This window comes from Sphaerodactylus townsendi, linkage group LG05, assembly GCF_021028975.2.
Source record: "Sphaerodactylus townsendi isolate TG3544 linkage group LG05, MPM_Stown_v2.3, whole genome shotgun sequence".
In the NCBI taxonomy this organism is placed as follows: domain Eukaryota; kingdom Metazoa; phylum Chordata; class Lepidosauria; order Squamata; family Sphaerodactylidae; genus Sphaerodactylus; species Sphaerodactylus townsendi.
The window spans coordinates 105,472,024-105,489,333 of NC_059429.1; positions in this window are offsets into that span (position 1 = coordinate 105,472,024).

The window sequence follows — 17,310 nt, forward strand, 5'->3', positions numbered from 1 at the left end:
GCAAAACATTATAAGGAAAAACTGCTAGACAATGGCCACACAGGCCAGAAAAGCCAAAACTGCCAGTTGATTCCGACCATGAAAACCTTTGACAATTGTCTGGTTCTTGCTTATAACAGCTGAGTGGGACAGGAATTTTACCAGTAAGTGCTCAAGTGCCTCAATTTAAAACTGTGATTAGAAATAACACCAGTTGAAATAAATACATTATCAAATAAAAGTCAGAAGGGAGAAGCAAAACATACACGGTAAAGGTCTTTAAATGTTTTTAGCTGAAAAAGAACAATTTTAAAAGAAATGTATTTCAAACAGCACAGGAAAAGCCATCATTCCAGACCATGCACCTGTCATAGATAAGATTCACACACAACAAAACAGCACCCCAGGTTCAGAAAATTACTTTAGGCATGCTTTAGGGGCATGACCCAGCCAATGAGATTTTTCAGTATTTTTCTTTAAGTGGCCAGCACCCACATTATATCAAGGGTTTGAGCTTATCCATTCTGAGTTTTCTGAGTTACATGGCTCTGAATATTTCCTAGATTGTTCTTCATTAGACACTTTCCATTTCTGCTTCAAGCTAGTTTTGTATGAGTAGAATATGGGGAATAAGAGACTCTAATTTGCAGTTATGCTTTTTTCCCAAGCTGCTGTCAAAACAAGTAACTTTTCATTTCATCTCTTTTTATTGGGATCAGGAGGCTGGATTTTATAAGATAAGTTATAGAATTAATGACTCTGTTCTCAAAGAAATCAACTGGTGGAACAATCAAACAAAAGCTCTTCTTTATGCTTTTGCCACTAAAGCATAATAAAATATCTCCACCATTTCTCCTGTGAATGAACTTAAATATCTCTATGTAGCCCCAACTGCTTTAACGTATGCACAACTAGTGACAATGGAATATGAATGAGAATTTGCATTCTATTGAAAGCTTAACTCATTGAAAGCAATTAAGTTCAGATAGCATCTGTAGTGATATACACAAAAAGGAACTGTGGCTTACTGACAGAGGACCAGATTTGCATGCAGAAAGTCCTCAGATTTTGTTGTTATTATGTAGAAATATTTGTACTTCACTTTTAACTTCAGTGAAGACCCAAAGTGGCTTACAAAGTAGAAATGTCCTCCCTTCTAAATTTTATTCTTAGAACCTATGAGGTAGAGTATACTGAAAGTCAGTGACTGTCCCAAAGTCACACCATTCTGATATCACAATGTTGATGTCAGCTAGTTGATGTCAGGAAACAATCATTGGAACTTACCCATGAAAGGTCCTTCTCCTCTGGGCATACAGATGACAACTTGTGGGTGGTTCCCAGCCTCCCCAATGGGACAATGGGAACCACCCACAAGATGTCTTCCAGCCCAGGGGAGAATACTTTTCTGTGCAGGAAGGTTATAAGTGAGGTGGACTAATAGTCTCATTTGTTGTTCTTAGCCACAGAAATGAAAATGCATATGTATCTTTCCTGGTAGATCAGTGTACAGTAAGTTTAGTAGTGAAATGGTATAAACAATGTCTCCTGTGTTATACAGACTCATTTTTATCAGCCACAAAAATATCTTCATTCCATTTAACAAGGAATTTGGTGTCATTTCTCTTATTCTAAAGACATATTGGCAACAAAAAATTCAGTTCCCCGGTACTCATCATTTTAATAGCAGATTCATTCCTATTTAGCTTCATTAAAGACAATATTTAGGCTTTACTATAACCAGCCAATAAAAGGGACTTAAGTACACAGAACAGTACATACAAGAGCACTGACAGCTGATTTCATCTTTGCTATTTCCCAGTTTCAAAGAGACAAGCCTCTACATATTTTTTTAAAGGTGTATTTTCTCTCTGGGAGTTGAAACTGTTCTGTTGGAAGTTAAGAAGTAAACCAAGTTGGAGGCACAGTTTAACTTTACATGTCTATGCTCTTCCACTGAATTGCAACTTAAGAAAACTTTATTAGTGTGGGACATGCTAGAATTCTGCTGCAGAGTTCTGAAGCAGGAACATTTATTACATTTTATGGGACACTAATGTGCTTGAACAACTAGCATTTAAAAGGAAGGTCTCCCCCTAAAATAAGAAATATCTGACAGTCCTAAATTTATTTCCTCTAGGCAATGTTTCTGGCCATGTCTGATGAGCCAATCAAATGTATGTTATTGGCATCTCTCCAACAGTGCATTCCTCCATGGAATGGCTTTTCCTTTTGCCAAAGAGCAATTTCTCTTGATTCTCCCTTCTGCTGCAGACTTGCACTTTGCATCCTTTTCTTTTCCTGAGAATATGCTAACCCTCAGGAACAAAATGGTAGGGAGCTCAATGGGGATAAAGCAGAAAGGAGAGGCAGGAAAATATCACACCACAAAGTCCATGTACGGTTTTATCCACACAACTGATTTTTTTATTATATACATAATCCCTAATACAAGGAAGAAAAAATGAATATGGTACAAGAGACCAGACCATTATATTCTGTTTACATTTGAATTATACTTTATTCAATCTTATTTAGGCTTAAGAGGAGCCCTGTGGTGCAGAGTGGTAAGCTGCAGTACCACAGTCAAAGCTTTCTCATGACCTGAGTTCAATCCTGACAGAAGGTGGTTCCAGAAAGGTAGCTCAAGGTTGACTCAGCCTTGGTAGAGTAAAATTCAGCTGAGGTAGGTTAAATGAGTACTCAGCTTGCTGTGTGTAAAGTGTAAACAATTGGGGAAGGCAATGGCAAACCATCCCACAAACAAAGTCTGCTATAATATAACATCACCTCATGAACCAGTAATGACTTGGTGCTTGAACAGGGGACTACCTTTACTTTTAAGAGTATAAACTCCATAGCTCACATAAGCCAACCAAGCATAAAGGCCTAGTACTATTAGCCATAGGGGTGTACATTTAGGCATTTAAGTATACTAGAGCTGAAATTTCGGTTTCCAGCATCAAGTATCTAGGAAAATACAAAGTCTTAATTTCTCTCTTAAAATAAAGAAGTGATGGACAAAGGTAACTCACCAGTGAAGTTAAGTTGACTGAATTGGGGAAGCTAGTAAAAAAGAAAAAGACCCTTGTTGGTAAGAAATACCTTGCTGACATATTTTAAGGAGAAGGAGAAGTAATTTAGTAGTAAGCATGCTCAGAAGTTATCTGGACTCAGGGCCATTGAAGGTTTTAAAAGATACAATTCGTGTCTGGAAGCATATAGGCGAACATTGGGGTTTACAGTACCCTAATATAATGCACATTCCTCTGGCAACTCTGGTCCAGTACCCGAATGTAATGGTCCAGTACCACAATATAATGTGCATTCCCCTGGTCAGCAGTAGAGTACACCTGTTTTGAACGAGAGCTCTGTAGAGCCAATTGCCTGAAAAGGAAATTGACAAAGAATAGATGACATTTGCCTGTTTTCTACTACTGTCCCTTTTGAATATCATGGGATAAGAGGTCAGTGTTTAAGGGCCAAGCAGTAATTTTGTGGGTTCCCTCTAATTGACAGGTTCCCCCTAATTTGTGAGTTCCCCCTAAAAGCCACTTGGATGTTTGCCCCCTCCACCGGAAATGGGCACCACCATGGAGCAACACTGGCACTAGAGAGGACACCAACACAGGAGGGGGTGGGCCAGAGTATTCGCTAGGATGAAGCCAATTGTAATGAACTTCTACCTGGACTTTCAAGTCACGGATGCCATGGCCAGAGCCTTGGACTCATACCACCCTAAGGGGGGGCATAACTCCATTTAGCCCCATGGTGGGGTTCCAGGTGGCTGGGGTGGTGGTGGTTCTACTGCATTCCCATGCTACCTGGAAGCCCTCTGGAGGTGGCATGGTGGTGTGGCAGTGGTACTGACCCTTGTCTTCAGGCGCTTGTGAATTGGGCTGCCAAAGTCTCTTTAGGATGATCAGATTTCCAAAAAAACATTTGAAACTTTTTCATATATCTTTGCCATTTTTTCTAATAATTGTGCATTAAAAATTACAATTAACTCTACTAATATTTAATTTCTTGGTTTCATTTCACATTTCCCTTGTGCAAAGTCTAAAAGTCCAGTTGTTTTTCAAATATCATCTAAATAATGCTTCATGTGGTAAAATCAACATTGACATTTTTTGACAGTCTACATTTAAATTTATCTCATATTCTCAGACCTCAGAAGCTAGGCAGGGTAAATACTTTGATGAGATACCATGAAGGAAACTACTACTGCTTCTCACTTGCCTTGAAAGCCCTTGCTAGGGTCTCCATAAGTTAACTGAACAGTCAAGTATGAACCATTAGTTTGGTAATGCTCAAATTTAATATGAAGAGGGCATTACAACTCTAAATTCTTCCCAGAGTGTATATCCAAGCCTGTGAAAAACATCTTTCTCATTCCTTCCCACTCTTTTCTCACCTCCCACCTTTATTTGCCTCAGAAAGGGAAGGAGTTGAGGAACAATTGTCAGTATATTCATGTCAGAAACCCAGGACTTCATTTCCCGCCCCCCGCCCCGGCAAGGTGCTCCAAAGCACAAAGCAGTGGATGAGTCAGAAACAATATTGCACCAGCAACAGTGTCCTTGGTCCTAGCAACAGCATCAGACTGAATAGTAAGTAGTGGAAGGGAAGGAAGAAAATGAGACAAATATTATAGTAAAAATGAATAGGATTGATATAAATATGAAAGCAATATTTTGTAAACCCTCCCAATAGCTTGCCATTAATCTTCCATGGCCTCAGACTCTGCACAATTCCTCCTATGGAGTACAGCTACAGCTTGAAAGTTGCGAGAACCCTCAATGGTCATACATTCCCACCCCCTTTAAACAAACATAGGAAGCCACACATGCACTCCAGAGACTCCTGTCTCAGCCTCCCATTAGATTCTCTGCTCTTACAGGTCAGTAGCAGAAATGATGGCAATGGTGCCATTGCCTGGTATGGCCCGTTTATAAGGTCAGTGGCCCAGGCTCAGAGCCATGTATGGGCAGGCCCATTGCTGCTCCTAGACATACATACAAGCTGCAGAGGCATTTCCTCTGCACTTTTTAAATCTAATCCTAAAAATGTCAAGGTTGATCATAGTTAGGGTCTCAATCTTTGAACAAAATGCCTCGCAATTGCATAGTGGGTAGGAACAGTAGAAAGGCAGTAGAGATATCCAGACTGTCCTTAATTAGGGGTTCCATCATTGAACAAAATGGCTCTCAGTTACATAGTGGGGAGAATAGAAAAGCACACAGACTGTAAGATAGAAATTAAACAGTTTAATTAGGCAATATAATTTTGTAATATGCTATTCATTTTTCATCAATAACTGTTTAAATTCTATCAGTTAAATTTTGGAGTCTGCATCCTGCGACAGCTGTCCTTGCCCACTGGGGTAAATAAAACTCTAATTAACTCATTGTGGCTTGGATAGATGCTGGGTGGCACAAGAAGAGTTATATGCCTTCTATCATGCAGCTTCTGCCCTCCAGGAATCACCAGGTGTGTTTTCTCCTTAGTTTACCTTCAAGCCTGATGAGGTACTACAGTAGAAAGTGCTTCAGGCTGGCTCAATAATTTGAGCTGCCTTTAATATAGTCTTTATTTCAGTTTCTTAGCACTGCTAAATTCTGTCATTCAATACCACAAAGAAAACTTATGGGGGCAAAATAATCCCATGTCCTAGTTCTAGCTGTGACAGTAGTTGATGTCTTGGAGTACTATAAATCTTCCAAGATAACCGACATTGACCATAATCAGTCACAACCAAAGTGAAATTGAAGATCAGCTTTGAAAGAATCTGCTCAGGTAAAGTTTTGGCAGGAATTTCAAGGGCAGTTTATCTTTCTATTTAGCTGAACTATACATACCAGGCCTTTCTCATGCATCTCAGGACAATTTAGAATTTCAAGATTTAAAACATATGAAATAAATAACCTTCCATTAATTCCACCCCGCTGAGAAAATAGGCGTAGAGAGTCTTTTCAGCTGTTAGCTGATTTATGACAAGTATTATCAGGGTTTGCAAGGCTAGAGACAAATGCAAGTTGCTTGTCATTTTCTGGCAATGCACAGCAGCCTGGACTTCCTTGATGGTCTCTTTTCCTAGTACTAATCAGGGCCAGCACTATGTAGCCTCCACTATCTGGCAAGGTTGGGCTAGCGTCAGTCATCCAGGTCAGGGCACCAAGAAAATACTTATAGCTTAAACCTCATGAAAAGTCCAGGTAAATAAAACAGATTTTCAGTATCTTCTATTAACCTCTAAAGATGGCATTTTCCTTACCTCCTCAGAGAGCCTGTTTCACAAAGTGGAAGCCATAATAGAGTAGTAATAGGCTCCAGTAGATGCCATATGGGCCACCTTAAATGGAGGAACTGTCAGAAGGTGGCAACCAGAATGCCACATTTAGAACACAGGGACATATAAGGGAGAGGTAATCCTGCAGGGAAGAATTATGATGAAATTAGAGAAATTTCCCATTGATCCTTTTTTCATAAATTGTTTCCAGCCTGAATCATATAAGGGCCAGTTTGCAGCCATTAGTTGTTGCAATCCTGTTTTCTTTTAATTTTTTTTTAAAAAAACACTTATTTTGCCTTCCTATCTTTTCTAGAATGTTCAAATTAAATTTTATTTGTGGTTGAAGACCAATAATAAAAAAATACCTAAAACAAACACATTACATTTTTGGATTTTGATCACAAAATTATATCTAATATAGCTAATGTAATTTAAAGGCAATATGATATATATCTAATTTAACTTAATTTAAAAACATTAACAAATTTTACAGTCCTCCTGTGAAATTAGGGTGAAATTTATAAACTGTTATGTAGAACCAACTTAGCAATTTGCAGTAATTTATCAATTAAACATTTACGAATTCTTGCTTTCTCAAAGGGGGGGGGGTAGAGCTCTTATTCAAGAGGGCATTGAGAATTTTACATCTTCTAAAAAATGTTCTATGGTTTCCGCTTCTCCAGCCCTACACAGACAGAGTCTCTTTTTGAATCTGCCCTTCAAAACAGCTTATGGCAGGACTGCACACTTGCCAGAGTAAAAATCTTCTAAGGCTACTTGTTTTGAGAGTAAATAAATAAGTAGCTGGAACTAGAATATATTTTCTACTGAGTGGCAACCTGAAAATAGGGGATCTGGCAAGATCCAGTCATCTTTCAGTGTCTTCTGTTCTTTATTTTAATACTTGCTTCACTATATTCTAATGAAGGAGTATTTGTGGAGCCAAAACAAGAGATTCTAATTTATCATTTATGGCCATCTTGATTGAAAATTGTCATTTAAAATCAAGTGAAGGAGGTCATCAGAATTAAAGTCCAACTTAAGCCATAAATAGAGGAATAGAAAAGAAAACCTTGCCTCCACTTTCAGCCATCCAGTCTCCAAATACACAATCAGATTTGAGGCACATTTAGGTCCTTGGAGTACAGTTCTCAGAAATGTAGATTGTGTCCAGTCAAGAGGAGCATAGCAAGAAGCTGATCCTTTAAAAAGTGTCATATAGGAGTTGGGCAAGCGTTTTTGCCTGGTACAAATTGAGGGCAGTCAGAACAAAATAACAATATACTTGGCTTGAAAAAAAAAAGAATATTAAAGGCAGATCTGACTCCTAAATCTGCCATGTCATTACTATGGGCAATTTTTAACCCACTTGCCTGAAGGTCTTTAGCATATTTGATTTATGTGTGTGGATTTATACATTAGATTATATCTTTGGTATGAGATTTCTGATGTCAGTGCAGGAGAATGGACTAAATTACATTTAGGTCAGTCCTCCCCAGCCACATAATTGTAAGACAGTGTGATGAATTCTGTAATATAGATTTGTACCAGCAATTCCAGGAAATTCATGACATTCAAAGTTCACTGTGGAAATGAACAGCACTTTCACAAATCAAGTCCTCACCTTGCTTGCTTTGACAAATATGTGCGTTGGAATTCACAAGCGGACCAATGAAGTTGAAACTGAGTGCCAACATTTGGTTCAGCCCTAACCCAAGTTATCAGATATTCTCCAGCAGATAACATGCAGTTTTACTTCCTGTCTCAAATTGTTACTCATTGTACATGGGCACTTCCCAAGGATGGACAGGAGGGTGAACAAAATCCCCAGTTGCATTATGATACCAGCCCGCTGGCTTTACTATATGGTAAGATGAAGGCCAATTCTTCCACAGTCTCTATCATCTTTCTATAATTGGTCTCAGCTGGACAAACATGTCTTGTTGGGGTTTTTTGTTCTCCTCTTCTGGCACCACAGTAACTCAGGACACCTTCTTCCTTGACTGGCTGCATCTGCAGCTTTTACAAGACACCTGTAGGAGATGCACAGCTCCTGTCTCCTCCCTGACTCCTACTGGAAAGTATCCCCATCATTGGGCAGTGTGGGACCATTCTACACTGAAAGAACATACTGGCCTACATGGGAAGAACTACCTGTCATATAGGGAAGGGATGCCATTAAATCTGTCCCAACAATATTGAGAGAATAACTACCCATCAATGTGACTCTTACTCAGCAAGCTCTGTGTGCTTGCATTCCAGGTAGCTGAACTGCTGTCTTTTTTCTTGACTGCTGACTCATCTTTACCTGCATAATCAGCATGGTGGCCTCGGTCTCAATGTCTCTTTTGGCAATTGCCCAAATGCCTAGTGGGCCAATCCTTCAAATTAATTATAATATTGGCCTACTCTCACAGCATGTGCAAACAATTTGAAACTCAATTACTTGGTAAACATATTACCTGTTCAGCTGAGGATAGGGTTAATTGGGAAGCAAAGTTATACCCACCCAGAGATATTGGCTTTGAGCCAGTTTCCTTCTATCATAAATTTTCCAAGCTGATAATGCAGCAGTAATCAAAACATCTGGACCTAATTAGTTGTACAGCCTTCACCGCTTTGCCATACCTCTGAGTAACTGACTCATCTTTACCTTTGTTCCTACCTACTTCCCAGTGCCTCACAACTCACATAAACACTTTACAGACTGCTACTATTCTCCTCTTGGGTGCAGTCTTTCTGGAACTGTGCCTCTGAAAGCAATATGGTCCTTACACTACAACTGTACAACTTCAATCTTCTGCAGTGCAGAATGCACCTCCTTTCCAAATTAGATCTTTGGGTGCTGAAATGTTTTTAAGGGTTTTTTTTAAATTCAGTATGCAAAGAGTATCTGTTGGTTTGTTTCTATTTTCAATACACAGACATAACTTTTGTTCTGGAATCCTAGACTTTTAGGATTACAGAAACACACACAAAAATTCCCATGTTTGTCTTTGAAATTACAGAAAGAAAAACTGAGGGGGGGGGGGGGAAACCCCAAAGCATAAATCCTTCTTAAACTAATAACTGGTTAAACCCAAAGAGTTGGTTTCATTTTGAAGAACAAGCCAGTAAGGAAGAAGTCCAAGCATTGGTTGTACCATCTATCCTGATGAGATGTTCTGATAATAGCTATCTAGAATCATACGTTAGTTCACAGTGGAACTTGATAATAGATTTCTTGATTTTTGAACTCTTGAAAATCTGGATATCCTATTCCAATATTCAGTGCTTCTCACAATGTTTGCTCAAGATAATCATAGGGCTGCAGAGACTAAGCATTACAGAAGATCAAAAGAGAGGCAATGATTCACCAGACTTTGTAGGGCTGATGATAGGATATATGCAGAGATAGGACCCAAAGTGAACCATTTCTATTAAATACATCAGTCTCCACTGTCAGCCAAGGATAAAAATTCCAGCCTTTATGCTTTGACAATCTAACAAACTGTAATGGGATTTGTTACCCTGTACCACAAGCACAGCAACTGCTAATTACTTTCCCCACTTGTTCATTAAACGTTTAACCAGCATTTCCACATACAAATGGTATATTACAAGGTAGTTTTTCCAAGACCATTTTGCATATAGTTTCCAAGGACACTAATTGATGTTTAATGATTTTGTAATTGATCTCTGTCATCTTGTACTGATGGGGAAAATGCTAGAACATATTACAGCAAAATGGAAATTAGTATACTTCAATATAATATTAACAGTGTAACTCAGATCCACATTTGTTGCAATGGTATAAAATAGAACTGACTTACAAAGGAAGTAAACTGGCAGTTGTGGCAAATATTCTTGAGACCTTATTGTTGTTATTATTGAACTGCTAATAAAATGCAACTCAGCTTACGGGCATGAAAGGTACATATATGATTAAAGTTGCCATTTCATCACGGGTCTCTGTGTTCCTTAACTTTGATCCTGTTGGGAACACATTAAACAGATATCCATTATAGGACTGCCAACCTCCAGGGGGTACCTGGAGATCTCCCAGTATTAAAGATGGTCTCCAGGTTACCAAGAGTTCCCCAGGAGAAAATGGTTGTCTTGGAGGAGGACCTCTATGGCATTATACCCTTCTGAGGTTCCTCCCCAAATTCCATCCTCTCCAAGCTCCTGCTCCACCCTGAAAATCTCCAGTTATTTCTCAACCCAGATCTGGCAGCCCTTATTGATTATCCTGTCACTAAAATCATGTTTCCTTTTGAACTAATGAAAAGATGAAGAATATTCTGGCCTATATTTTTGAGCCGAGAGAGGCAACTCCCTGGCATGTGTGAAAACAGTGGCACAATAAACCATTTTGCTTAGCCCCTAGGGACAGATCTTTGCCCAAGCAAGCAAGGCACTGGCAGCACTGCTGCAGCCAGCAGTGCATAAGAACATACGAATATAAGAACTAGCCTGCTGGATCAGACCAGAGTCCATCTAGTCCAGCACTCGGCTACTCGCAGTGGCCCATCAGGTGCCTTTGGGAGCTCACATGCAGGATGTGAAAGAAATGGCATTCTGCTGCTGCTGCTCCTGAACACCTGGTCTGCTAAGGCATTTGCAATGTCCAAGTCATTTTTCAAGCTATCCAGGTTAGTGGCCATCACCACCTCCTGTGGCAACATATTCCAAACACCAATCACACGTTGCATGAAGAAGTGTTTCCTATTATTAGTCCTAATCCCCCCCCCCCCCAGCATTTTCAATGAATGCCCCCTGGTTCTAGTATTGTGAGAGAAAAATTTCTCTCATGAGGCAACAGTGCATAAGGAGGCTTATGCTGCCTCTCATCAGTTCTCAGACCTGCACACCCACCAGCCAAATACGGAATCTGGAAGTGATACTTGGACTTGGATTGCTTGCTCCAAGTATGTTACGGCCTTAACAGGGGAGGGGTTTTTAGGAAGGGGATTCTCCACCAGCTGCTAAGAGTGTAACACTTTTAGGTTTTTAAGTCGCACAGGGGAGTAAAACTCACGTTGGCAGCGAGTGGTTGGCCAGAGGGGACCTTTAGGACTGTATAATATGGGGAAGGGATTCTGGCAAAGAATATTCCACAGAGGAACGCAAGAGTCCAATTGAGTTTAAACGTTTTATATAAATTTAGTTCAAAAATACATACATACAGTAAGGCACAAGAGCACACACATTCAAGTAGTATATAAAAAGGTTTGAAATATAGATGGGAGGATAGAGAGGGAATGGGGGTTTGCAGGTTAATACATTACCTAACGATTCTTAAGAGTAGACGAAGTAGAAGGCAGGGATTCCACGCCAGCACAGAAACCCAATGAAGGACGAATTCATGTCTCAACACTGACCAGACCAAGGGAGGTACAGGCTAGCAGGGGTGAATCTAGGCAAACTGGAGCCCGGGGACAAAATCTGAGTTTGGTGCCCCCCCCACCCAGGTATGGACGACCACCCTCCCCCACAACGACCAAACAATGATTTTTTGCACCAGCACACAAAACACCTCCCACCACCAGCAAAACATACATGGCTTTCTCCCCACCAACTCTCTTTCCTAATTGTGTTCTCACACCAACCCTATGAGGTAGGTTGTTAGCCTGAGAAACAGCTCCAAGCCAGTGCAAGTGGGAATTAACTTTTAAGCATGTAAATCTCTCACAAGTCACCCCCAAGGTTTACCAAGCAAACATCAGCATCATCTCTCACAAATCACCTCCTACCCTCAGCAAAACATATATGGCTCTCTCCCCACCACTTTCCTAATTGTGTCCTCACACCAACCCTGTGAGGTAGGCTGCTAGCCTGAGAAACAGCTCCAAGTCAGTGCAAGTGGGAATTAACTTTTAAGCATGTAAATCTCTCACAAGTCACCCCCCATCTGAAGGTTTACCAAGCAAACATCAGCATCATCTTCAGTTCTGCTGCTGCTTCTGGGCTCCCTGCTCAGCTTGCCTTTTCCTATGCCTGCTGCCGGGGAGAAGGCTTCTGAGTAATGCCACACTTAATTTAAGGCGAATAAGGCATGCTGGGTTAGAGGGAGGGGAGGTGGAGCTCCCCAGTCCTGCTCCTGGGAGCCCAGTGGGACTTCTCCCCCACCCCCTGGACACTCAAGGCCACCGTACAGAGTGGGCGGGGCTACGACAGGCACTGGGAGCAGTCGGCTGCTTCAGTGCCTGCTTTCTAGGGCTTGCTCAATCCCTCGCTGTGTAGGAGGATGTTTTGGCGCCCCCCACGTGACCTCAATCGATGCGCCCAGGGACAAGGGGTACCCCATGTCCCTAGGCAGGAACGCCAGTGCAGGCTAGTAATGAGCAAGGTGCTCCAGGTGAACTAAACCTTTATAGGGTAGATTGTTCTTTGGCAGGAAAGGGAACCAATCAGAGTAAGTTACATTTCTGCAACATCTGTGCTGGATTTGGGGTGCTGACCTTGATGAGTCAGCTCACCTACTGCTAACCCCGTGACAATAGGGCCAGAATTACATTGTTAAGCTAAATGAGGGAGGGCTGCAATGCTCCCATGCAGATTAACCCTGTAGGGTCACTGCCCAAGATATTCAGATTTTAGCTGAGACCATTGGACCTGGCAGAGGTAAGGGGCTTTTAGGAGAACCATTACAAAAGGAGGGGGAAATGCAGAGCAGTAAGTATTTGCTGTTGACCTGTGTTTCCGAGAGGGATAAAGAATACAGTATCTGCTGGCAGAGTGACTTTCCATATCCTTTGTCTTTAACAGTTTCTATAGCAAGGTGTGGTAATCAAGCATGCTATTAACTCAAATGAGGCCTCCAGGTTTCCAGGAGTAACTCATTATCTTAATTCAGCTTTTGTTAAGGAAGTTTTGACCTTTGGCTTGTGGTCAAGTGATCATGCGGCTACCTACACCCAGAGGAGTGCTTTTTGGCAACTGGCTTTTTGGCCAATATGTTTTAAAGCAAAATATATTTACTAATATTATTCTGGGGGTCCTTTGGGTCGTTACAAGTATGTCTAACCAAGTACAACCTTTGGTTCCCCTGCCCTATTTTTTTTAATCAGCACACAGGAAGACATTTCATTTTGGAGCCATTTTCTTCTTTGACAAGGAGAAACTGGAGAAGGTTTGGAGACAACCCGCTAACATGGTGCAAGCTCTAGCAACTAAATTAGATAACAGCATAAGTCTTCCTTGCATTTAGAAGAAGAAGAGTTTGGATTTATATCCCCCCTTTCTCTCCTATAGGAGACTCAAAGAGGCTTACAATCTCCTTGCCCTTCTTCCCTCACAACAAACACCCTGTGAGGTGGGTGGGGCTGAGAGAGCTCCCAAAAGCTGTGACTAGCCAAGGGCCCCCAGCTGGCATGTGTGGGAGTGCACAGGCTAATCTGAATTCCCCAGATAAGCTTCCACAACTCAAGCAGCAGAGCTGGGAATCAAACCCGGTTCCTCCAGATCAGAGTACACCTGTTCTTAACCTCCTACGCCACTGCTGCTCCCTTAGTCTGGTATTCCGCCTTGTAATTGAAGTCAAAAACCCCAAACGTGGCAACTGGTTGGTTATTTAAATTACTTTTTGTTGTTTATCTAGTATGATGTTGCTCAATGCCTGTAGGCTAAGTGAGCCTCATCATTAAAATAAAGGAAGGTATTTTGCTTTCAGTACTGACCACATTGATTTTCCAGCCAACTTACAACCAAAGCTTGGTGGAACTAGCCATCTTTTGGTGCAGGTAATACTTGTGTTCAAATTCCAACTTGCCATAATACTCCCTTTTGACCTTGAGTTAGACATACTCTTTTCAAAGCCATATCTATCTTGATGTGTTGCTGTAATGATGAGTTGGAAGAAGGAAGATATACTGTCCTAAATTCCTTGGAGAAAGTACAGGATGAACACATGTTCTGCATATATAGAAACATTTTATGTACAGCTATCATGAATGATTGCTAGACTCTTCCTACATGAATTTGATCAATGTTTTGTAAAAATTAGTTCTTTTCACTAATGGTCACTGTAACATCTCCACAGCCAGTTTTCAGGTAGTAAATGAGGCAAGTCTCTCCTAACCACAGAAGGTTGGAAGAAGAAATGAGAATCTCAGGAAACTATTCTCAAACAAAAGAACAGACAGGCATGGAAAGAAAAGGAGGGACTAAAGTAAAACTTCAAAGTAGAGCAAGAAAATCCTGTCTTTTCATTAAGAAGATTGTCACACATAGATTTACATTGGCCCATTATACATGGAATACTTACCTCAAGCCTCTTAACTGCACAGTGGGCCTACAGTGGAGTCTCCTCTGTTTACACATGAGGAGCCAGCCCACAGCCTCCAGTGCAGCTTTTCTGCCAAACTATACTAGATCTCTGGTTCTCCTGGTTCTCTTAACCCTACCCAGCAGCAGCCTTAAAGGCATAGATCTCATCACACCCAGGACTGTCAGCACTACAGTTGATATTCTCTCCCCCTCCTTCCAGTACTTCCCCCAAGAGGGGAAAGGTGTGCAATGCAATGTGAGGAAGTGGGAAGGCTGGCTGTGGGTGAGGGAAGCTGCCTGGGCCAAAGCTGTGCTCACGGACAAATATGCCCATTCTGGCAGTGAAGCAAATCAAAAGTTGTGCTAAAAGTGGTCTACTTGCTGAGGAAAGAATGGAAACAGGTCTGGGCACCATTTGGTAAAGATACACTGCTGCAACAGGCTGCATTTTTCAGGCTGTGTGATTGTGGTTTGGCAGTTTTTGCTCCTAATGTCTCACTCACATCTATGACTGGCATCTTCAGAGGTAGATCACAGGGAGCCTCACTGCGACAATCCTCCAAAAATGTTCACCACAGATCCAAGCAAAGCATTAAGAGAAAAACCTCCATGGCCACACAACCCAGAAAACAATTTCCTTTGGCTTTCAACTTCATTAATTATTTCCTGTTCTTTCCCATGGTCAGCCATAAAATTCACAGGTCAACAGTTCATTATCAGTTTGGGTGTGGGGGGAGTACTTATTTTCACTTTGCAAGGAAAGCTACTCATTTTTATTTAATTTTTATATCATTATAACACACTAAAATTACATTAATATAAAATAACATACAGTGGCCTTGCTTGCAAAGAGGAAGTAATTAACATAATTGCTAATTAACAAATTATTAATGAATATTGAGGATTGCTATGGAGAGAACAGGAAGTAATTAAAAGAGAAGGAAAAGAGAAGAAAAGAAAATTGCAGCACAAAGCAGAATGTGGACTTTTTTCCAGGTCAAAATATAATAGGGTCTTGATATTGGAAATAGACATCACTAAATTTTATGAACAATATCGTGATATATGAAGTGCCATTTGGCACCTTAGCTTCAATTCTTACCGTGAATATGAGATTACTCTCCCCCCCCCCACAAAGCAGATACTTTTTATGCAGAAAGAGCGGCCGCGATTTTACCGCGGCCGCCATTGCTGGTGGGGAAGGGACAGCCTCCTAGGTGGCTGCCGCCCTCCCCATTGCCTCACGAGCTCTCAACAGCTCGCGAGGTTTGTGGCAGTGACGCCTGGTCCCCTGACGTCACAGTAGGAGGTGGGGTCAGGCAGCCTATTTTAGGCCGGTCTTGGCCTAAACCATCCCCATTTTGCCGGAGCAAACACGTGTGAGCAAACACGTGTGAGCAAGCACGTGTCTAAGCGTGAGGTAAGGGGGACGATCCCATATCAGCCTCGCCATGTGGACTCCAGCTTCACGCTGGCGGTTGGGGCCTCTTCCCCACCTGGGCGGCGATTTGCCGGGCTCACACTTACCGGGAGGGATTCACCGGCGGGGGAGTTCGCTACCGCAGCAGGCCCCTGCACCCGACATGGATTTGCCCCGGCTTCTGCCAATGACTGGCCTGACGTCCCGGCGGGGAAGGCCTCTCCCGGCCCACCGCACCTTACCGCCTTGCTCTTGGAAGGAGAGCCTGTGCGCCGCGGCTGCACACGCCCGCCGCCGGCTTCAGCCGATGGCTGGGTGGGTGGCCCGCCGCACCTTGCTACCTTCCTCCTGTGGGGGGAGGGGGCCCCCGCGCCCCAGCTGCGTGCGCCCGCCGATGGCTGGGCGGGCGGCCCGGCGGGGAGGCCCCTCCCGGCCTGCCGCAATCCGCCGCTTTGCCGTCGTGGGGGGGGGGGCGTGCGCTGCGGGTGCGCCCGCCCGCTGCCGGCTATGCCGATGGGTGGGCGGGCGGCCCGGCGGGGAGGCCTTTCCCAGCCCGCTGCCCCTTCCGCCTTGTTCCTGCGGGGGAGGGGGACCTGTGTCGCGGCCAAGCGCGTCAAGCGGCTTTTTTTGCCGGGCGCCGCTGGCGCCCGGGTGGGAGGGGAACCTCTCCGCCCGCCGCCGCCCGCCCATCGCGGCTTTAGTCTTGCGGGGGGGCGGGGATGCCTTGCCCTGCCCGCCGACTCTGCCGCCGGTTGGGCTGGGCCCTGTCTTCGGGGGTCGGTGCGCCGCGGTGGGGTGGGCCCTCCCTTCCCGCCGCACGCCCCGCCGCCGAACACGGCTTGGTTTCCGCCGGCGGGAGGGGGCCTTGCCCTGCCCGCCGGCTCTGCCGCCGGCCCGACTGGGCCCCGGCTTCGGGGAGGGTTGGGGTGCCGCGGCGGGTTGGCCTTGTCCCGCCTGCCGCGCGATGCAGCCGCTGATCGTGGCTTTTCTACTGCGGGGGAAGGGTCGGCAGGGAGTTCTTTCCCCTGTCTGCCGGCTCTGTCGCTGCGGCGCCTGTTTGGGCCTTCTCTCGCCGGCTGCGCCCCACCACTGATTTACACCCCCACCCCGCTCCGGGCTTGAGCACAGTCTCGCCACTTCATGGAGCCTTTTGCGTGCTTCCCACGCCTTTCATGGTTCCCCTGTTGCTCTGCGCCTTGACCCCTTCTCCTCCAATATGGGAGGGAAAAGGGGGGGGGCTTCTCGCCTGGAACAGGTGGTGGCCACAGGCCCCTCGATTTGGACTTTGCACTGCACACAGGCCCGTGGTCCCCTCAAATGTGGGCGGCGTTGCCCGGCATTTTTAGGGGCTGCTGGGTCGCCTTCATTC